Genomic DNA, 23,438 nt, shown 5'->3' with positions numbered 1-23,438 from the left:
ACAGGTTTTTGCATTCCACTGAGCAGTTTTTCCATTGTTTTCTATGTAGACATGCTCTTGGTAGACACGTTTGCCAGTTGCGCTCACATCTCACATTTTTTGCTGCGTCTCGCGCATGAAACAGAAAAACACAACGCTCAAGTTAAAAAAGCTCAACTTGCGTCTAATAACCTTGCCCTTTTTCCCATTCCATTGCCAGCGTCTTGTTTTTTTTCAACACAATAATGCATTCTGTGTGAACAGACTAGTTCTACGTTGATAGGTTGCATCACATGATAGCTAATCCGTTAATCAGAGTTAATCAGGTGCGCCATCTTCTCTTAAAGTCCCCCTGTCAATAATTGTATCCCTTAATACTCATATTTTATCACCAAAATTACATATTTAAATGTTTTTTCCATGAAAAAAAAGCGTTATGCCTTAAAATAGCTTGAATGTAACTCTACACCCTTGCCTCATTTAGTATATTTGGTTCTATGAATATGAAAATTAGCCTCCACTCACTCACACCATCTCAGGGATCCACTCGTTGACGACCACACATTGACATGATTGGTTACAAGGTAGTTTGTGACGTAAGAATCGGCAGCGATTTCAAGCTGCATTTTTGAGACTGTCTTAGGTTCACTGCAGTTTTAAGGAGAAAATACACGGCAATGGTGTTGACTTATGAATTTGCACTGGGTTTGTCTTAAAGCATATTAAAAACACCACATAGACATATAAACAACATTACAAACCTGATTTTCACCACAGGGGCACTTAAACTGTTATCATTGCCATGTTGTCTAATTGTAACATTTGATAACATTTTTATTCAAAACATCGATTTCTCTATGGAAAAATAATAAAATCGTGGCAAAAGATTCAATTTGAATTAATCGGAAAAAATGCCCAACCCTACTCTATTGTTATTCAAAGTGTAATTTTCCTACACATTTATGTCAATTAGGTTTTGTATATTCTTTTTATATTCTCTATAAAATGGTGGGTTTGGCAGTCTAGTTAATGGATCTACAATTTATCTATAAAATGGTAAAAGGGCAATTATACTTTTGTATCATAGCTTTGATAAAAACAATTTATATATATATTTTACGTTTCTATATGTGTATACATAATAATGTTTAATTTGAAATGTTGTCAATACGTCCATATTGAACATTTCAGCATCTATCCAAATTTGCAAAAGATGTATTGTATATGTAATATGTATTACGTACTGTATATGTATAACATTGTATAACAATGAGACCGGGCTGTTTAGTCAGGTTCTGTTTTTATTTGGTTTATGCTGAATTGGAATTAAATCGGTTTTGTGTGAAGGACAGTTTTCAAAAGCAAAGTTTTGATACAGAAGCAAACTTTTTTTTTTTAAAGTCAACCTTGAAGCAAACGAAGATGGTATTACATTATTAGTTTAAATGTGAAGTATATATCTATATTTTTATGTAGAAATATTTTCTCATATCCAAGTTTCTCATATCCAAGAGACAACCGTGGAAGTCATTCTAGTTTTGATGCCCTGAAACATGTTTTGGGCAGGACTATCAGTTTGGCTGACCAATGGCAGATGGGAGGAGTGTTCAGAAAACTTATTTCAAAATGATTTTTGGAAATCTATTCAGTGGTGCTGGTGGTGCAAAAAATGACACACTATAACTGTAAAAAATGGAGCCAGAAAGTAGCTTGGAATGAATGTTAAAGCCTTTTTGATGCTGTATTTTAGATTGAATGTCTAATAGAGTTGTACAGGCAGATGGACAGTTGCATTAGTGGTGGCAGATGATGGGCGTTGGACGTTATTGCATTTTTAATAAAGGAAAGGAAATACATTAAAATGTGAGTTAGGTGGACAGAGTAGTGCGTATAACTCCCTATAGAGGAATTTATTATGCAGAGCACATCTAAAGAGAGTTGACACGGGTGGTAACATTATTAAAAGAATAATTCAGACAAAAATGAGTTCTGTCATTGTTATTCCAAACCGTATTACTTTTTTTTTCTCTGAAGAAGGAACTAATAGAGTTTATCATGTCAAACCTGACATGACCCAGCAATTTTGAATACATGTACACTACTGTTCAAAAGTTTGTTTTTTTCAGTGCTTTTTATGTTTTTGAAGTCTCTTCTGTGCACCAAAATGTAATTGATCAAAAATAGTTAAATTGTGAAATATTACACTTTTAAATAACTGTTTTCTATTTTAATATATTTAAAAATGGCATTTATTTCAGTGATGGTAAAGTTGAATTGTCAGCATCATTACTCCAGTCTTCAGTGTCACATGATCCTTCAGAAATCATATGTGGATTTGGTCTTTAATAAACATTTCTTATCAATAATGAATACATTTGTTTATCTTATTAACATTTTCATTCTTTGATGAAAAGAAAGTTCAAAAGAACAACATTTATTTAAAATGGATTTTTTTGTAACAATGTTTAGTCTGTCACTTTTGATCAATTTAATGCATATTTGCTGAATAAAAATATCATTTTATTTTGTTTCATTCTTACGCATCCAAACAGCAAACTTTTAAATGGTAGTGTAGGTGGGGGGTAATCCTCCTTACAGTAAGGCATAACATTAGTCATTTCTTAACTGAATTAAGTCTTTTATTTATTGAATTGGGCATTTCATGTATTAGAAAATGGGTGTCTTTAAATGGATGCTAATCATTATATGAATGGCATAGGCAATACTTTACCTTTCTTAGCTTTTTTAGCAATTTTAATGCATACAGTGTGTGTTTGTGTCATATACAGTACATTGGCTAATAACCACACACTTTGACAGGTAGAGGCCATCTGACAACATGTACTGTATAATAATCAACCACAATTTGTTTGTGTTATAAGTGTATAAACATTCGAGTGCCAATTATCTGAAAAGAGTCTGTAGCTGCAGGGATTAATGGTCTGGACATTGTCTCTATTGATCAGGTACAATGTTATTTCTCCTTTTCGTTATGAATTTTTAATTCAGTGGCTATCAAAGTTTCTCATTATGCTTATTCAGGTGAAAATTATTGTCTAGATTACCGGATAAAGCAGCACATAGGCGGTGTGGCTAATCATAGTAATTTGTGATTATCATTTTAAAGATCATTTTATTGAGATTACAGAAACGTCCTAGGATTGGAATTGCCTAATGAAGAAATCGGTTTTCTGAGGCGGTAAGTGGCATACTTGATGAAGACCCATTTCTGTCTGATTGGAAATGGCTATTTGCTAACAACATTTAGTTCTCAATGGTTTTACATGCTATTTAGAGGTGGGTAAATCTGAAGTCAATGTTCCTTCTACATTTATATACTGCTGTTCAACAATTGAGGACATCTTGTTTACTTTCTTCTAACGGCCTTAGACTAGCAGCAACTAGATCTTCCATGGAACAGTTTTTTTAGAAACCGGATTCACTAGTTCACTTTTAAAAACCTGTGCCTCCCTTGATTCTTACAGATACTGTAGCATCTTAAATTTTGCCGTGTATGTACTGTATATGAAGAGCTTTCCAGAAATATTTGTAGTTTTTAACTTAAAGGAGTAGTTCACTTTAAAATGAAAATTAGCCCATGCTTTGCTCACCCTCAAGCCATCCTATGTGTACAGTATATGACTTTCTTCTTTCAGATAAATCTGAGTTATATAAAAAAATATCCTGACTCTGTCAAGCTTTATAATGGCAGTGGATTGCAACCATAAGATTCAAGCTCAAAAAAGTGCATCCATCCGTCATAATCAAACTCCACGCGGCTCTTGGGGGACAATAAAGGCCTTATAAAGAGTTTGTGTAAGTAAATTATTCATATTTAAAACTTTATAAAGTAAAATAACTTGCTTCTGGCCAAACAAACATAAGGATTTTACTTAAGTGTAAAGCACAACTTATATACTGTGTATGGCTGTTTGGCTAGAAGCTAGAATTTTACTTTGTGTCAGAAAAATATTCATATTTAACACATTACAAACTCATCGATTTGCTTCAGAAGGCCTTTATCAACCCCTCCGAAGCCATGTGGAGTTCGATTATGACGGATGGATGCACTTTTTTTGAGCTTCAATCTGTTGGTTGCAATCCACTGCCAATATAAAGCTTGGAAAATACTGTACAACTTTCTTTCCTCTGTGGAGCACACAATAATATAGAAGAACACTGCTCAAACAACATTGGACCCCACTTAATTTTTATGGACTTGAATTTTTTATTTTTGTATTTTTGTGTGTGTTCTGCATAAGAACGTTTTTGAAAAATAATTAATTGATAACTAATTAAAAATAAGACAAAGTACATTTGGGTGTCAAAATAGCGACATGATAAAAGCTACATGTGCTACGTCCTATCCAAGGCATTATGTTTTAAAACCATTCATACATGCATGCATCTTTTTTATGTAGAAATTTGTTAAGGAAGTTCTCTCCATTATAACCAAGAATGACTTTTATTCATTAACCCTTTAAGACCGTTTGCGTGTCTCTGTTTAAGAGCGAAACCGAAACCAAATCCTTAAAAAGCCTTCAACATGCTCCTGTTGCGTTGTTTTCCCCCTCTAATGAGTCTGCTGCACAAATTGCATAACATGCGTTTACAAAAAAACTGTAAAATGCATTGCACGTCTTTGCAGACATGTTCTATAGATCTGCGATTGATAGTTACGTCTCATTGACGTAATCACGTTCTGTGCACTATGACCCCAGGCAGAGTTTGTCGCATGTTTTGATGTCACAAGCTGCAACATTTGACTCCCATTAGCTTTGTTTCTCTACTGTGTTTTACTTTCATTGTTGTCTTTTTATCATTGCTTCATCATTTTATAATTTCTTACTCTTTTACACATACACACAAATGCACATTTACAAATGAAAGCATTTCACACACACACACACACGTGCGTGCGTGCGCGAGTAACGTTATGTCTGCACGACTAATGTACACGGAGGTTTTGGCAATACTACTCACGTCCGATGAAGATGAACTTGAATGAGTGTATCTTACAAACTAATTTATTTAAACAGTTCAAATCAATTGTGTGTAGTTTTAAAGTGTTTTATGCAATTTTTTTACATTGACAAGTTTGAGGTTGACATTTATGATATTTCTGTATTTAAAAAAATATGTAAAAAAAATAAAACTTAAATTTTTTTTGGTTTATTGCACTTTTGAGCTATCTATCTAGTTACTATTGATTTATTACATACATAGCCTTCAAATTGGGGGTGTAAGGATTATTTTGATGTATGGCATATGAAAATGCTAAAAAAAAAAAAGACAGCACAGCATGTAAAAATACGATGATATACTCGGGCGGAATTGTTCTATGGCAGGTCATAAAGGGGTTTTAACCTTGATATGATTCATTCAATTATTTTATGAGCATATTGTCATCTAGAGCGATATTTGCCCCTTGAAATGAATGAAAATGAAAACTACTGATGCCGAACCACTGAAGAGACAGTTTAATCTGAAACACACAGTACACGATTTTAGCACCACAGGTTTGTGGAAATCGCCGACAAATGCCTGAAATCGGAGGCAATTCGATCATGTAGTGGTTTTTATCAAACACGTGATCTGAGAGAAGTAAATCTGAAAATCAATATTCCTACATTCATATACTGCTGTTCAACAATTCTGCCTGAGGATATCTAGTTTACTCTCTACTTACGGCCTCTGATAAGCAGCAACTATATCAATAGAACCAATAGAACTGTGTTGCAGATGCCCATGAGATATTTAGCATGCTAAATATCTGGACCCGTCTGCAACTTAGTCCTGCAATGTGAAATGTGTTTTGACTGGAAATTTCATCGGTGATGACCTACAGCCAATGAGAGGGCAAGAGAAAGTTCAAGGGGAGGAGTCCTAGACCTGCAACAGAACATCAGCAAGCATGGCTTCTGCAAGCAAACATTCTCTCTTTCATATTGTTATTTTTTTCCGTTTCACTGCAAATCAGTGTATAGACAACTTGGATCGCAAGCTTCTTGCAGCTTACCATTTTTAACATGAAGAAATGCAGTCTCATGCGAGAACTCCTGTCTCACACGTGGTTTGTAGAACATTCAGCCTTTTGAAATGTTATGTAATGTGTAACCCCATTGGCGCTGATCTCTAATGTACACAAAACGGCAGCTAAACCTGACAGGCATGTAGTGTGAGAAGAACAGTGATCCGACGTCTTTACTCGTATGTCTAATAAACAATTATTTCTGCACGCAAGGTGCAGCGTGACATCCATGCACCCTTTGTCATCGCAAATACATGCTGTAGTTCTGTTTAGAGATGTTTGTAATAATCAAAGTAAGACACAACAGGGAGAGAAACACTTTAATGCCATAGAGAACGATTAGGCTCGCCGGTGAAAGGAGCATTTTGAAATTCAATGATTAAGGGACTTGCAGTGTCTTTGCAAGTCTCGGGAGTGATTATTTTGTATCTTTTCAGTTTTTCCATCCAATCTCTAAATTGCACGCTTGATCTTTAGGCAATAATTGGTTCTATTTTGACAGTAAGACGTTTATCCCGTTGGTGTGGGAGTTAAAGAAAAGAGAGAAAGAAAGAAAGAAAGAAAATGGCAATGGTGCAACAAAAAGATGAAAACTGTAATAAAACCAATAGAGCTAAATAGAGAGAAGCAGAGAAATAAGAAAAGCCAGAGAGTCAAAGAGGACTTTTGTATTGTTTTGGCAGGCATTTCCGAAGTCCTCTCTAAGTGCAACTAAGAGCCGTGATCAGTGGAGGTTTATGGGAATGGCTTAAGGCGGAATGAGCAGTAATGGCATCTCCTTGTCGATGTGCCCTCTGTGAGAGTATCAGACCAGAACAGAGTTCAGACAGCCTGTTTACTGAGTCCTGAGCGCAGCACTGGAAAATCCACCTGCCTGGGAAAGTGAAGCCTCTGCAGTAACCTTCACAGCACTCCGATCAGTGAACAACACCACTCGACATCATCACTGTCCTAGAGCAGATGATGGCAAATTGTGCATTTGTGTATGGTGATCGGAATGGTAATGCAACGAATCTTTAGGCACCTGACAATATTTGTCTGTCGATCGATCATTCTGATAGCATTTTTACAACAGATAACAGATTGTATTACTGTTACAGTTTGTCATCATACTCTTTATAACCCATCTTAGTTACATAGTAGCCTATCTAAGTATATTGTAATACTTTTCCATCTTTGCAGAAAAACATCCATCTTCATTTGTAGGCATGCAGTCATTTTTTTCCATCGTATAAACTTGTTTCACTTGAGTCCATTAAACAAAACTGGAATGATCTTCTTCCTTCCTGTACACTGTAATCATTTTTCTTTTAGCTATCAGTAACAATATATGTAGTACATATCTCTTTTCCTCATTATTGGATCTAGAGGTATCAATACCTCTAGTATTTTGTCTGTTTCCTTTTAACACTTTAACATAATTATTGAATCTTGTGGCAGTACCAAAAAACATGTGTCTGTTCTCCAATTTGACCACATTTATTCCAACGTAATGCCACAGATGGTTCTTTCACATACGCACAGATCACATGAGGTGTATTAAAATATAAAAAAGTTACTTTCCAGTCAAATTCTCTCCATAACTGACTATAAATTCCTTTGACACCCCTCGCATAATTCCTCAATAAATTATAACAAAATTTGTGTTCCCTCTCTAACCTCTTTATTTCATTCTCACATTCTTGTTGTTCTGAATTTCTGTTTCTTTATTCTAAACCCATATGAATATATATTTATACTGTATTATATGTTTATATTGTAATAATAATCGTATTATATAATCTTCAAATTAATGTAGAAACAACATAGACAGTAGGCAATTTTTTTAATATTTGTTTAATGGCATATTTTTATAAAAGGTTATATCACTGATACTAATACTGCTACTGATATATTTATGAAATAGATTTTCTTATCACTTTTATCCATTATAGCCATTCAGCATTACAGTATAATTAAAAGCTATAAATTGTAACATTTATTAGGCTTTAGGAAATATAACTTTTAATTTAAGTGAACCAATCTTCATATACACCCATTGTAATAAATTTCACATTTATCTGTGCCCTTCAATATATCAGGGCCCAATGATTCTATTGGCCCAGTCAGACCGGTTCAGATTTTTACTTGCCCTGTCGAAATGCACAAAAACATTATAGTTTTTGCATAAGACCCCACCCTCTCTTCAGTGCCTCTCCAAAGCCACACTTCAAAACGCATGGACCAGGGAGCAAACAAAAGCGTCACGAGAGACGGTGTTAAACTACTTCATGTCTCAAAGCACATAATATTGCAATAATAATGAACATAAACAATTTAAAGAGCACTGACCTGTATCACCTGACTGCTGCAGATTAATTTCACCATTGATAGTTTTGCCATTGAAACGCTTAAATTCGAGTCACAAACCTCTCAGAATATAACGTCACGGTTTTTCCATCTCTTACAAATTACGGCTTGTTGTTTTGGTTCAGGAGGAACTGTAATAGGTGGCGGCTGTTTTGGTTGTGTGCTCGGTGACTGACATCTGTCTAACTCCGCATAGTGTGTGTGTGTGTGTGTGTGTGTGTGTGTGTGTGGACCAGTACTGTACTGCACTCTTTTGTGTCTTATCGTGCTTGAATTGTTTAAAAGCATTTGCATTAAAAAGACCACGATCACATAATGTAACACCAGCCAAAGGATGATGGAAAAAAAATAATGCTACGTTAATTGCGTTATTAAAATTTAACACAATTAACACGATTCAAATTTAGCACAATTAACGCAGCATCCTTTGGCTAGTGTTACATTATATGATAATGTTCATTTTGACACCCCTAGTTGTAACTAATGAAATTCAGAGATAACTACTCTCTGTATAATATTATAAAATACATTTCTCCTGGTTTTTATACATATCTGTATGTGAAAAAAAAAGAACCCCCTCAATAACCGTGAAAGCTTCCATCTGTCCCATTAGACGCATCATTTCTGTGTCTAATTCCCGTTGTTATTGTGGCAGAGAGGCATGACCTATCCTCTCTAGGGAAAACATTGAACACATTGCGATTTAGACCCCTATTACATTATTGTACATGCACCTAAGAGGTCTAATTGAGTGCATTTCACTCATTGACCGTTCAAATCTTGCATCCGGTCTTTTTAACATAGAACTTGTATGAACCTATGGCAACATAACATATGAAGACACTCACGATAATATAATAATGTTTATGTTTTTACATTCTATTGACAAATAGGTACCTTCTCGAGATTATCTCAGTCTTGGACAACTTTGGGATTTTCTTTTTTGAGGTGCTATTAAACTTCTTGAATCAGAGCATCTTCTTCTTCTCCAGTTGCTCCCTGGCCTTTCTTTCAGCTTTTCTTCCATTATCTCTCTACCTTAATTTCCAGCTCCTTCAATAATGTTGTTGTATCCGTCAGTGTTGCAAGGTTTTCTCCCCGGTGCTGAGATTAAGTTTTAGTTGTGTTAGGTAAATGCATTTTGCCTGAAGTCCCTTCTTTTATTGCTGTATGATGACTTAAGATTTTAGACTTTATCTCATTTGGTTGAAAAAAATTCACCCTTCTTGGTAGTGGACCTGACCCTGACTCCATGCTTGTCTAATGACAGCGTATTTCAACGCTATATCCAGGAATTTTATAATAATCAATCTAGGGGGAGCTTTTGAATCCTCTGGTTTTGATGTTAGCGAACGATGTGCCCTCTCGATCTTAATGCCTATTCCCGACATTAAGTTTTAAGTATATCATTCAGCAACTGGTGTGATTTGTGTCCTTCTTGATTCTCCTTATGGAGTTTATTTAATTCCTATAGCACTTCTTGATCTAGCTGACCATCGCCAGCAATACCCATACTCGCTGTTGTCTGTTTTTCCTCCTTTCCTTCTTATTATCCTGTGTTTACTGCCAATTTTTCACAATCTATAAAAATTGAGTTCTGTCTACAAAAAATATGTTGAAATAACTAAATCACAATTTTTTTTACAGTGTATCATTCTGTCTTTCTATATCGTTCTGATGTTCTTTCACTCTATCATTGGCGTTTTGTACTGTATTTTATTTGATCTTTCTGTTCTTTTATATATCGATCATACTAGCCTTCTCTACAGTATAATTAGAGAGAATGATAGATAAATAGAATTATAGAATGACAGATCAATACAGCGATCAATAGCCAGGCAGACAGCTGGACAGACTTGAACGACTGACAGACCGAACGTCTGACTATCCATCCATCTAGTTCGCTCTAACTTTTGTTCTGTCTGTCATTCTATCTATCACTCTATCGTTCAATCTATCTGTCATTCTAGGAATGAACAGATGCAGCGAGAGGTTAAAATCAGACAGGGGCTTTCATGACATCAGCAGTGGAGATGTCAGGGTGGGTGAAGACTTAAGTTGGAGGATGGGAGAGAAAGAAGATAGGGCACGCCGGTCCGCCGTGAGCTGCTTTTGTCTGCTGCTCATCTGCGTCAAAGAGGATTAGCGGTGTTATGACATTAAAGTTGAAACGACGTTATCATCTGTAGCTGACAGGCAGGATTTGCTCCCTAATCGGACTACTAATGCGCAGGGAGGTGAGACATCGGTGCACTGTGATTGGAGGAGGATTTCTTTATTCGTTCTATTTATATTTGAAGACCTGCCTTTTTTATTGACTTAATCCACTCCATGACCGCCGGCCTCGGAACTTAGACATTTCTATTGCGCTGATCTCAAAGACCCTATTGTGAAGAAACCACAATTACCACATCCATGAAATGGAAAGGGTAATTGTTCTCCTCAGCCTTTTTATTCAACAGTAAAATTTGAATTTAAATACACGGACGTTACAAAAAAAGACAGCATTTTTGCATCAGCGAACACTCAGAGCATTTTCTTAAGTCAATCTCTCTCTGAAGTTCCTTTCACCCCGGGGTTTACGGCATTTAAACGGATGTCCTTTCTTCTCACCTTTTGGAATTATTTGGCGTGCCGCTGCTGCCTGGCCTGCTGCTGATAAATAGTCTTATATTTTTATAACTAATGCTTTTATGGTGGTAGACCACACAGAGAGCAAAGCAGCTCCTTTAAAATTTATCTAGCCTCAAATGGCGAAGGCTTCAGCCGAATGTAAAGTCGTGTAGCTCACGGATATATCATTATACTGGCAAGGGGGCCACTGTAAATCACACACACCATAACCTTGACGTCTTTGTAAGGCAATAAAGCTTTGGTTGTTTGTTTGTAGATGTATGGGGGTTTGGCGGTTGATTTTGGTGCTTCACACGTAGTATTTTTGCAATAAGTTAGTGGCGGGGATTCCGGGGAATGACAGTGTTGTGATCAAGATGAGCCACATGAAATGAGGTGTTCTTGGGAGATAAAGGACAGTATTGTTGTCTATTGATACCGTCACAGGGCAATAATACAACACAATACACCTTGTGAAACTAAAGCTCATTTATTTTTACAACAGATGCAGTGAAGTCAATAGGCGTTGAGTCTCCAGTGCACTTAATGTTGAAGAGTTATGGATTTGTATAAATTTGTTCGATCTGACTCGTGATTGCAAGGTAAAATTACGCCATGAAAGTCCAGTTCTTAACCTGACCCTCAGGGAAAAATAAAGGAATTGTATTCGTATTAATTCACCAAATCGTAAAATGCTTACAAACTGGTCTCTGAGCAGTGCTTATGTGTAGTGTTCCACATCAGTCTAATTTAAGGTTCTAGTAAGGCACTTTGGATCATAATACCTCTGAAGGAGTCAAATAATATTCTGAATGCAGTTTCTTCATATTTAATTTGGTTTCTTTATAGGAGTAAAGCTCTATCTGACCCTAGTGTTTTCGAAAATGTTCTGTATTTATTTGTCACATGAAGCTAACAATATCACCCACCAGGCTTAATAACTGTAGGGTTTAAACTGGAGGATGGGGAGGTTGTAAAGCTACAATTTCGAAGTGCCACACTGGGTTACTGCAGGGCTATAAAGACTCAGCAGCTATAAAGACAGTTATCTGATTTAGACTTGGACTTACCACAGATTTGTGCCACATTTTAGCAACAAAGTTACTTTTAAAACACCCAAGTCCTGGCATTAGTATGCTGTTTGCATCTGGCTAACTTTTGACTGAACTAAAGACCGTGATGGAAGCTTAAAAAAGATACGCTTAAAGCCTTTAAAGAAACAAACAAAATTGATTTTTCTTGAGTCGTTTAGCCAGGCTGAAACACTAATAGCTTTCCATTAAGTGAATATGCCCTCTGACTGGAGGCATTGAAGTGCCATTTGGCACACAATTAAATAAATGAAAGTTTGCGTCAACACAACATTTGATTTATAAACGAGCATAATTTATTCTGAACATGAGACCATTTGGGCTTTGATTAATTTGAATGCTCAGGTTGCCATTGCCGAACAAATAAGCTGCGTAGCTTTTATGTGTATGGGGACGGCGGGGTAAGATATATGCATGTAAGCTGTGTCGGCCCATTAATCTTCCAAACATGTAAAAATGTTGTCACATGACCATGTATGTAGAAAAGATCTATCATTTACAGCTGCCTGTGACATAACATGACATAAAAAAAGCATTAAAAAGCTTTATCTCAGAGTAAATCAAATCTTTCCAGCTATACTTTTATAGGAAACCCTATTCCTTTTAGGGAGTGGGGATTGTGTCCATCACAGATCGCTCACACACTCATCATCCTACTCGAGGACCTATTAACCCACTGCTGATCCTGGGAAGAACCCGTGCTCGCATTCGATTTCGAACACTAGCTTTTAACCTGCACTAGAGTATGTCATTGCTTAAACATTTCATTATTTCAGAGTGTCCATTAGTTAAAGGCCTCTCTCATTAAATACTCCTGTTTTCGGTTTTATTAAGTGGGTTTTAAATGGCTGCTTCACTCACCTGCAGCCTAATTGCTCTTTGAGTGATACGGGATGGATTAATCCACATGAACCTGGAGCGAGGACATTGCTTCATTACACTGCAATCTCGCAAATAACATTGTCAAATGTGATATTTTTCCTCGAATCAATTTGTCGAAGACGGCCACATAGGTTGTCCCAGGTGGTGCGCCTGAGAGTGGGAGATTATGCTGTAATAATACTGAAGTCTTAATAATGGAATTACAGGTGTGCATGTGTGTGCGGTGACTGTTTATTATTTGTGGCTTTCTAGCAATGTTCCCCACATGAATAGAATATTTTTAGTCTGCACAGAGAAAAGAACCACAGCAGCTGCGACAGGTACTTAAAAGCAGACATGCATATAAATACGAAGAGGAAAAAGTTTCAGCAAAATGCTTGCGGTTTATATTTTAAACTTTAGTGAGCTGTCTGATGGAAGCAATATTATGGTGTCCATCTGAAATTTTCTTCTAAATTGAGCATTCAGTAATTTCACTCAATTTAATTTTCAATGCCATTAAAGTGAAATAACTGAACATGATTGATTAAAAGCTTGATTAAAAATTATCATGCTAGAAGAAAATTTCAGATTGCACTTAGAGGCTTTTGCATCTGAAGTCTTCATATCTATAATTTTTTTATTTCATTTTATTGCTTATTTGAGTATAATTTTTCCTAGCTCCTATCTGCCCATGGCACCTTTGCCAGCTAAAATGCATCAAATCACAGAATTAAATGCACCCCAGCTAAAACTATATTTAATAGATACAATATTTATTTCCTGGTATATAGCTACAATTTTACTTGATTATATATAAATAATAATAATAATTACGATGAAATAACATTTGGATACCATGAAGCCACAACAATCTTTTTCTTTCCTTTTTATTGTGTTTAATTACATTTTATTTTCTGTTCTAACAAAACGTGGTCAATTAATTGCTCAAATCTAAATATTGTCATTTAATTTTAGCTATAAATAAATAAATACATTTTAAGCTTGGTTCGAATTACATTTGCATTGTAATATGACTCTGAGCGTAGCCCTAGGAGTCATTGTGTCTAGTGTCACCCCTGATCGTACTTGTGCACGCTAAACATCATGCTATGAGAAATCAATTCAAAACGATTTGGCTGAACTCCAGCTGATTTTCTCTTCATTGCTGTTTTTATAGGAGCAGCTGATTGAATTGAGACGTGTGAATAAGAAGAAGAACTCTACAATTTCTGAAGACCCCTTTGACAGGTAAATGAATGACGGTTTATGATTTCTTCTTTAATTAAAAAGCTATGCAATGCCAGTTTTAGCCCTTCCTGGGATCTCTGCAGACCTGACATTGCAGTTTCCTTCCTCAATTCCTTGGCTCTCGTCCCACATCCTCTCCGGAGTCTTAACTTTCCCTCTCTGTGTGCTTGGGGTGAAGTCAGGTTAACACATGAGGTGATCTGGAGATGGATGAATCTGCCGCCGTTTGTTGGCTTTCATTTTTTTCCACTGCGGAGGAACGATCTGATCTTTCATCATTCCTTTCTTCCATGTCCCTCTCCTCCACCTCTATTTCCATCTCTCCGTCAACACAACACACTGTGTGTCTGTGTGTTTTTTTTTTTTACCAAGGAGCCTGTTTGTCAGTTTTTGGTGTATGTGCGTTTTGTGTTTGTCTTGCAAGGTCACTGACAGAACAGATTAAAAGCCTGTTGTTCCTCAGGGAAAGAACAGGAAAAAAACGTCTGTCTGACAGAAGGATTGACTCGCTTGTCATACACAGGTATTCTCTCCAGCAGTTCTAGTTCTCTCTGTGTGTATGAATCACAGGCCACGTGTTATTTTGGGTGATTCAGACACCATGCCCTTAGTTTAAAGGTGATGTGTAATTTTTTGTATGGTATGCATAAATTAGCACTTTAATAATAAGTGTGTAACTATGGGTGTGCAATATTGACAAAAAAATTATATCTCAATTTTTGTCTGTGATTTTGTCGATAACGATAATTAGACGGTATTTTGCTGAGTGTGTTTATTGTGCTGATATAGCTTGGCAGGTTTAGCTTTGGACAGTTGATATTCTTCATATTCTGTGTGGTGGTCAGATCACAGCAGTGACAGAAATAATTTTCTGTTAGTACATTTCAATAGATTTTTAAATTTTATGGGCCTTTTTACCTATACACCTAATTATATGCATGCATCATCTTTTGAGTCAATTTCATAAATGTAATCAAATTCAATTATGATAATAAGACACAATAGGGCTGTTACCAATCAAATTAAATATCAACAAAATTCATCTTTGCAAAGAAGAGGAAACACAGAAGCTGTATTTGAAGTAGCATTTAGATGTATTTACACAGACTGTTTAATGCAGCTCAGAGGTGACAAATTAATAACCTGAAGTTACAAATTCATAAATAATGTTTTAAACATAAAATGTTGAATATTGATATTTGAAATGATTTAAAACATGTGAAATTAAAACCACCAGTAGGTGGCAGCAAGTCACTTTTAATGAGTGAGTCATTGCGATTCAACCGATTCATTCAAACGGCTGATTTATTTAGGAATGAAGCATTTGTCAATCATTGATTCAATTGATTTGTTCAAAAAGCTGATTCATTCAGTAAGGAAACACGGCCATGTGAAACACAATTGTGTACACCACTAAAAATGTATGTGTTAATCAACTACTGTTAATTAACATTTTTATAAAAATGTAATGCAATGAACATGTTCTAATTAGGATCTGAGAGGTGAAAATATAGGTTAAAAATGACTGCAGCAGATTACTTGATGACTTGTATATTACTTGAAAACTGCTTTTATATTTGCAAGTGGCACAAACTCTACCTTTACAGAGGCTTTATTTCTGTTGCATGAGTCCACAGTGCAGGAAAACATTGCATATAATTTGCATGCTAATTATGTGGTGTGTTTGTACACTGGACGGTGGTTCTTCAGAGAAAAACAGAGATGATTTATAAGCAGTCCTGAAAACCTCACGGAGGGTTTGTTGAATACATGGCACAAACTCTGTTTTTTTCCACTTTAGGCTATTTATTTACATTTTTATTTGCAATTTCTTTAACCACAACAAGCAATGCTTTTTTCTGTCATTTATCATAATCTGAGAAAGGTTTAAAGCTAAACAAATAACGTGTGCAGTGCTTTCATTGTGCCATTTGTATGTTAGTGATGTGACAGAAACTACGTAGGTTGACGAGTGCAACATTTGATTGTGAGTCCTGAAATTTTAAGCTGAAAAAATGCAATATCTGCACCACAGCAATAATGCCTGTAATCGCATCACAGTTATGTAAAGGTTCAGTTTGAATAATAATATTGTGATTATATTTAGCTATAATAGCATTTCAAACTATAAGTGTCAGGGACTCAAGTACTTTTACCTCTCAAGATATAAATAGGATGCATTACAGTTTGGTTTATTTGAAGAAATGGAAAACACAAAGATGAAGGGGAAACATCAAACAGGTATAGAATGAAATCAAAAGATGTTCATCTCACTGAAAAGGGGTTTTGGTGTTGAAGTAGCGCACATTAAGGAAAGCGTGTAAAGGCTTGATGTGGGCCAAAAAGCCTGATTGGGTGAACTGCATGTCCAATCACTGCAAACTGTCATTTCATATCTCCACAGATGAGTCAGAGCCCTTGTGCCTCAAAAATCAGTTTCAAATCAGTCACTACGGTTTTACCTCAAGTGAACCAGCTGGAGACACTTCGCTGTATTTTGTATGGATAAAGCTATGAGGAATTAAATTAAAATCGAATGGGATTTCAAGATGCTAAAGAATGGAGGCTGAATAGTTGGGGAAATGATTTATGCCCGTTTGTCCTGCCACTTGAAAAAGATGCCATTGCCCACATCTTTGAGATCTTAATGCCTCAGTTTTCAAGCTTTAAGGTTGCAAGTATGCATTCTATCGGTTTGTACGTTTTGTATAGGTGGAGTTTGAGGGTTTAAAGGTGAACTATGCAGGTTTTTTTTACCTTAACTGAACAGCTTCGGAGTCATTGGAATGGTTATATTACTTTTTTTCAGGTTGAATGGCGGTCGAATATAGAATATTAAAGAATATCCTGTCTGCTATGATGTCGTTGATCTACTAGCCTCTGGTGTTTGAGAGTCGCCAACGAGTTTTTCGATAGCGTTGTCAAATATCTATTCCGAAGCTGTAGGGGGAGCTCTATAGAGAAACCTGCGAGAATACAGCGAAGAAATTCCCTAAACTACATTGCCCTGCTTTAAACAACTTTTGGGAGTTAAAACGTTAAAGGTTAGCGTAGGAAATTTGTTTTATTAACACTTTTGTTATACTGGCTAAAACTGTGTTCACATCCTGATAGCAATCAATAAGCTAAATATTAAAACATGTGCATCTTCTGTGGAAGTCACAGGACCAAAAACACAGGACCAAAAACATTTGGTCCACCTTTCACAGTTCTTCCTGAATCAAAACAAAGATCTTATGCGGCTTTCTGCGCCATGTCATAACCATAAATACGAGTCCTCAAGGTGATGATACACAGGCCAACTTTTTGAGCAATGTTGCTGGGCAATCTTGCCGAGGGATTGTTGCTTGGGGACTTTCCCATTGAAAATGGGCAATACATTTTAATCTGGATAATTTCGTGGACCCTGTGTCTCATTTGGATGCCCGTTGATGGCAACATTGCCCAGCAACATTGCTCAAAAAGTTGCCCTGTGTATCATCACCTTCAGACTCGGATTTATGCGTTTTTATGTCAACACTAACAGCGAAGAAATGAGTCTGCAGCAGTCAGGTGGTACAAGTAAGAGCTCTGTAATATTTACGTTTATTATTATTGTAATATGATGTGGTTTGAGACATGAGGTAATTTAACGCCGTCTTGTGACACTTTGCAGAATCTGCTGTACGCGTTGGTGTGTTTTGAAGGAGGCGTGGCTTTGAAGACGCTCTGAAGGGAGGGTGGGATCTTATGCTTTTAAAGCTAACTTGCTATTGCCATCCTCTACAATTGCCTACCCTACCATTAAATGTTTAAGCTGATTACATTTAGGCTGCTCTGCCTCAGTGGTCTAACAGTGCTCGTCAATGTCAAAATGATTGAGATGTCCAATCAAATCAAAGAAGGCGGGTCTCACTGTCACGGTCACAACGTAACGAGAGTTTGTGGAAAGATGCAAGTAGAATGTGACGAGATGAGGAATGTTTGCGTTTTCGACATATTACACATACAAATAACAGTGAACTTGTGCTTTTAGATTTTAAAATAAAGTATTATTTTCAAATAGTTTAAATTGATTACTTCATAACTACAATTAGAATAACTACCCTTCATAACTACCCCCCCGCCAAGCACAAAAGTGAAACTCTGCCTATGATTTTTTTTTTTTTTTTGTCTGTCTGTCTGTCTGTCTGTCTAGGAAAGGTTGTGATCATTTTTCCACCTTGTGTAAGGTGTAGAGACATTGCTAAATGAGCGGCTCACAAAGCATTACGCCCACCTCCCTTTTCCCCCCCAGAGGACCGCATTGCCACTAACTGTCTATCAGGGTCATCTGAAACCACTGTGCTTGCTTTCACATCATGTTGTATTTTTCAGAAAAAGGCAATATCCTATTATTTTTCCTATTGTTCAGAAAAAGATCTGGAAAAAAATTATATATTGAAACTCGAAAAAATAGAATATCGTGCAAAAGTTCATTTATTTCAGTAATTCAACTTAAAAGGTGAAACTAATATATTATATAGACTCATTACATGCGAAATGAGATATTTCAGGCCTTTATTTGTTTTAATTTTCATAACTTACAGCTTATGAAAACCCAAAATTAGAATATTGTGAAAAGGTTTTTGTAGCTGTAAGCCATAATCATCAAAATTATAACAAATAAAGGCTTGAAATATCTCACTTCTACCCCTAACCTACCCATCACAGAAAACCTTCTGCATTTTTACATTTTCAAAAAACATAATTCTGTATGATTTATAAGTTTGTAACTGCTGTCATCGTATTTCTATTTCTGAAGATGTGTCTGTATCCTGCGTAATTTGCATAAAAACATCTGATTGGATGAGTCTCGGTCAGATGTGTGCCTTAAAGGTTTAGGAAATTGGAGTAGCTCAAACATTCCAGTGCGCTAATTGATTTCTGCTGAGCGCTTTTGAACTGCCTTTTATATTTGCACATGAAAAGCTTTGATGTATTGGGCAGCACAACGATTCATCAAAATCAATCGAAGGGCCTTCAAAACATTTGTAACTGACTTGGATTTGGTTTATTGGGTCACCAGTTGATGAGCCTTGATTCGGTCATTTATTGGTCTGGATGTGTCACTTATTGGCTAATTAGATTTCTTATGTCAGCTTTGATTTCAGACGGTATGTGGAATTACTGAGTGAAATCTTGAAATTTGTGGAATTGGTTTACCAAGACAAAACAGCCTGACAATTCCAATGTGCTGGCTTGCAGTTGTGGAAATGTGCGTGTTTGGGGTACAAAAAAAATTTCAAAAAAAAAATTTTAATTGAAAAATTTTTTATGTTTTTTTTTTTTTTTTTTTTTCATAAAAAAAATGTGTGTACTGGTATGTTTCTGTGTGTATATGCACACTAAAGTTTTGTTCGAGGTGTATTTGAAAGAAGTGGAGAAGTGTCCACCAAGACTGCATTTTATTTGATCAAAAATACAGTAAAAGCAGTAATATGATGTAACTATTATTACATTTTAAAATAACTTTTTTTATTTAATATATTTTCAAATGTAGGATATGTCTGTAATTTTCAGCACTCATTACTTCAGTCTTCAGTTTCACATGACCCTTCTCAGGAAACATTTCTTATCATGATTTTTTTTTTTTTTTTTTAAGAACAACATTTATATGAAATGGAAATCTTTTCCAGACATGTAAAAGATTGTTTTCCCTGACACTGTCTTGATTGTTTTCCCTAACACTGTTTTCCCTGACACTTTCCCTGTCTTCCCTGACACTTTTGAATTAAATGCATCCTTACTGAATATAACCGTTAATTTATTTGATCATGTTATCTTCATTTGAAAGAACGTGACCTTTTGTACAGTGTTCACATCACCAATGTTACAATTTCGCACCATCATTTGCTTTGTTTATGCCCATGATTAAATGTGGTTTTATTTAAATTCCCGAATTTCAATGTGGTCTCAGACTTTGAACTCTGACCACTGTATCTCATACACAAAGGGAAATAAATTGGATTCAGCCTCAGTTTGTTTCTATAAATACTTAGTTAATAGTTTATCCCCCGGTTTCACAGACAAGGCTTAAGCTAGTCCTGGACTAAAATGCATGTTTGAGCTGTTTTAACTGAAAGCAACTTAAACTGACATATCTTAAAATATGTCAGTGGCATTATTTTGTCTCAAGATGCACACCAGTAATGTTTATTTTTTTCAAGGCACGTATAAAAAAACGATCCCATAATTGAACTACGGCCTAATCCTGGCTTAGTCTAAACCCATCTTAGTCTAAGCCCTGTCTGTGAAACCGGGCCAATTTGTTTTAACCTGCTATCGAATGTGACATTGTCTTTCTTTAATCATTTAAGGGAATTGATTGAGAGGCCTGGCAATTAAACCCTTTCATTAAGGTGCACAAGATGGAAAAGCTCAGATCATGTCCGCTCAGAAATGACGTCAGTAATGTCAATTGATCAAAGCTCACAAGTGCACTTATGAAAAGCAGTATATCAACTATGTTCTGAGTGGTCAGCTATGACTCTTTTATACCTCATATTATAGGTTTTCAATTCCCTCCACCTCCTCCTTGCCGAGCTTAATTTGTTCTTAATAGATTTAATTAGCTTTGGAACATGGTCGGGCCCAGACCCAGCAGAATAATTATGACGTGGATGGTTGGTGATACAATGGAGCCGATGTGTGGGATTGAGCCCCGCTCACCCTGTGGTGATGGAGATGGAAGAATGGAAGCACTAGATTGTCAGAATTGACTTACTGCTGTACTGAGGTTATTTCTCTTTCTCTCTCTCTATCCTCTCTCTCTGTGTTCTCCTTGATTCCATCTTGTTGGCAACATATAGAGCCATTGGCCATGTCCAGAGTCATCACCGTCTAAATGTCCTGATAGATTCAAACTGATGCGCCATCCATCAGAAAATGTATTAAATAGCTCCTGCCAAGACGGACTTGAATAAGGGAATAGACAGACACACACTCTAACTCGAGTGGTTTCTCTGAGGACATTTTCTGTCCAAAGACTACCTTAGACTAGGGATGAGAACAAGCATGCCTCTTCAAACTTTGAGCCAAGTGGATTTTAAGTGCACCTTCCGAAAAAATAAATAAATACTAATTTTGTTGAAAGTCACCAGAGACATTTATAATATTCCATTTGTGTGTGTGTGATTGTCATTCAGGGCATGCACAAGTACAGACCTGGAATCCATGTAGCATTTCAAGCAGCGCGAGAACATACAGATCGGGTGATTGATGACTTCCACGCTCTGTAAAATGATACCCACCCCCCACTCACCATCATACCTGTGATATTGCATTGCAAATTGTCTCTGCATTGGTAATGGGGTGAAAACAACCATAAATCCCAGATTTATTTTAGCTCGTAGCATGTTCGGTGAACAATTGGATCAGTCTATGATGTCATGAACTTTCCAGAATTATTTTTTTGGAGCGTTGCATGGGTTAAAACACAAATTAAATTCAGTGTTTTGCTCCGTTTGCAGTCATGAATGCGTGTACGCAATCATTCTCATCAAGGACAGATCCCACCGTCTGCTCACTATCTGAGGGACAGGTGTTTTAGTTCAGCATAAATGATTTTGAGCAGTTTTATGATCATTTGCACATATAACTCTTGCGTTTATTTTATTTTTCCCTCTACCTCTACCTCTTGCATTTATTAGTTCTTTGGTACTGAGAAAAAAAACAGGTTTTCACATGAATAAGAGTAGAACCAAATTACATTACAATAATTATTTTGATAAAAGGAAAACAATACAATCAATTGTGAGCTGTTACAGTTCTCTCACTTTGAAAGAAATAAAATAAAGAAATGAGTAATAAAACAGGATCCAGTCTTATTTTACCCCAAGTTAAAAGAAGAAGAAAACAAAAGCCTTTTAGATTTTAATATAACATTTTACATTTGGGTCCCTTTAGTTAAAATTAGTCAATGCATTACCTAATGTTAACCAACAATGAGTGTCTATGTGTATGTTAAATTGTGAATTAAATTATAAAGTTTATACATCATGGTAATACCACAAAAACAGCTAATAATCACCTTTGACAATGAAAATGAAAAGGTTAATAAAATACTTTATTTGGTCATGCAATATATCTTAATTGTTCCTCAAAATATGCCTTGTTTTCTGTATGTAAAACTGTATGTGTGTGTGGGTGGTGTGTGTTTTCCCCCCCATGTAGACCGTAGGGAGAAATGTGACCTGAACATGTTTTTTTGTGAGATTGACCCTTGTAGAATCTGATCTGGTAGTCATGTTAAGTTGTAAAGGAATTCTGTGGACAGTATTGGGAAAGGCTTCAGATACTTGGAAGTTATGATTGGAATACTAATGGTGGCTGAAGATGCAACTGGCTTTGCAGCTCTTACCCTCGGGGCCAGTGCAGTGAGACTGAAGCGAGAGTACATGGCAGCATTAAAGTGCTGCTACCTCTTGTAACCTTGAGGTTTGTTGGGAACTTGGTGCACAGTTTTGCTGCTGTGCGTTTAAACATACCTATAAATATAAAGCTGATGGCCACCCCAGAGAAAAGTGAGGCGGTGTGGTCGATGAACTGGAGGACTGCATGTTGGTAAATAGACACTCTGCTCAAAGATACACAATATACACATGATGTTTCCCCCTCGACAACACAATAGCTGCAAGGGCTTTTTCTGTCTTCATTTTTTTTGTTGCTTCTACACATCAGCTTTATGTTTGAAATAAATCAATGAGACAATGCAAAAGATGGACAAGGCCTTTTTTTGACAGATTTTGAGAGCTCCAAAATCCAAAGAGATGCCTACGTGTATACAATATGCATCTGTCTTATAAGGCAGTATTAAAGCTGTCATGAAACCTCAAGTGAGTAAGCATTCAAACTGTCATGACTCATGATACCTTTAGTGAGTATGTTCAGAGCAACTCAGGATAATTTATTGATTTCAATATATTTGGTATTAGCATTTTTCCTAATGGCAACACAGAATATTCAGCATAATTACTCCAAGTCTTCAATGTCACATGATACTTCAGAAATCAGTATAATATGCTATTTTGGAATCCCCCGCAGGATTATTTGATCACTGGAAAGTTTGAAAGAACAACATTGATTTGAAAAAAAAAATTGGTAACAAATTTATAAGTATTTACTGACATTCTTGATCAATTTGGCTTTGCTGGGGCAGAACCCTCAAAGGAATATATTTGTACCTTAAGGCTGGTCCACAGTAAAATATGTTTAAGATCTTATCAGATTTTTTTAAATGTGAG

The 23,438-nt window shown here is 36.1% G+C and overlaps 1 long non-coding RNA gene across 1 annotated transcript in view; it reads left to right on the top strand.

Moving 5' to 3' along the window:
• Positions 1-23,438, top strand: part of LOC307003175 — a 169,899-nt gene that overhangs the window by 75,144 nt on the left and 71,317 nt on the right. The window contains exon 3 of the long non-coding RNA XR_013798636.1: positions 14,105-14,175. This is a non-coding gene — a long non-coding RNA (uncharacterized lncRNA). The remainder of the gene's footprint in view (positions 1-14,104; positions 14,176-23,438) is intronic.

This window comes from Phoxinus phoxinus, assembly GCF_949152265.1.
Source record: "Phoxinus phoxinus genome assembly, chromosome: 8".
NCBI lineage: Eukaryota > Metazoa > Chordata > Actinopteri > Cypriniformes > Leuciscidae > Phoxinus > Phoxinus phoxinus.
The sequence above is the reverse complement of the archived record's forward strand: the minus strand, read 5'-3'. Positions and strand labels throughout refer to the sequence as shown.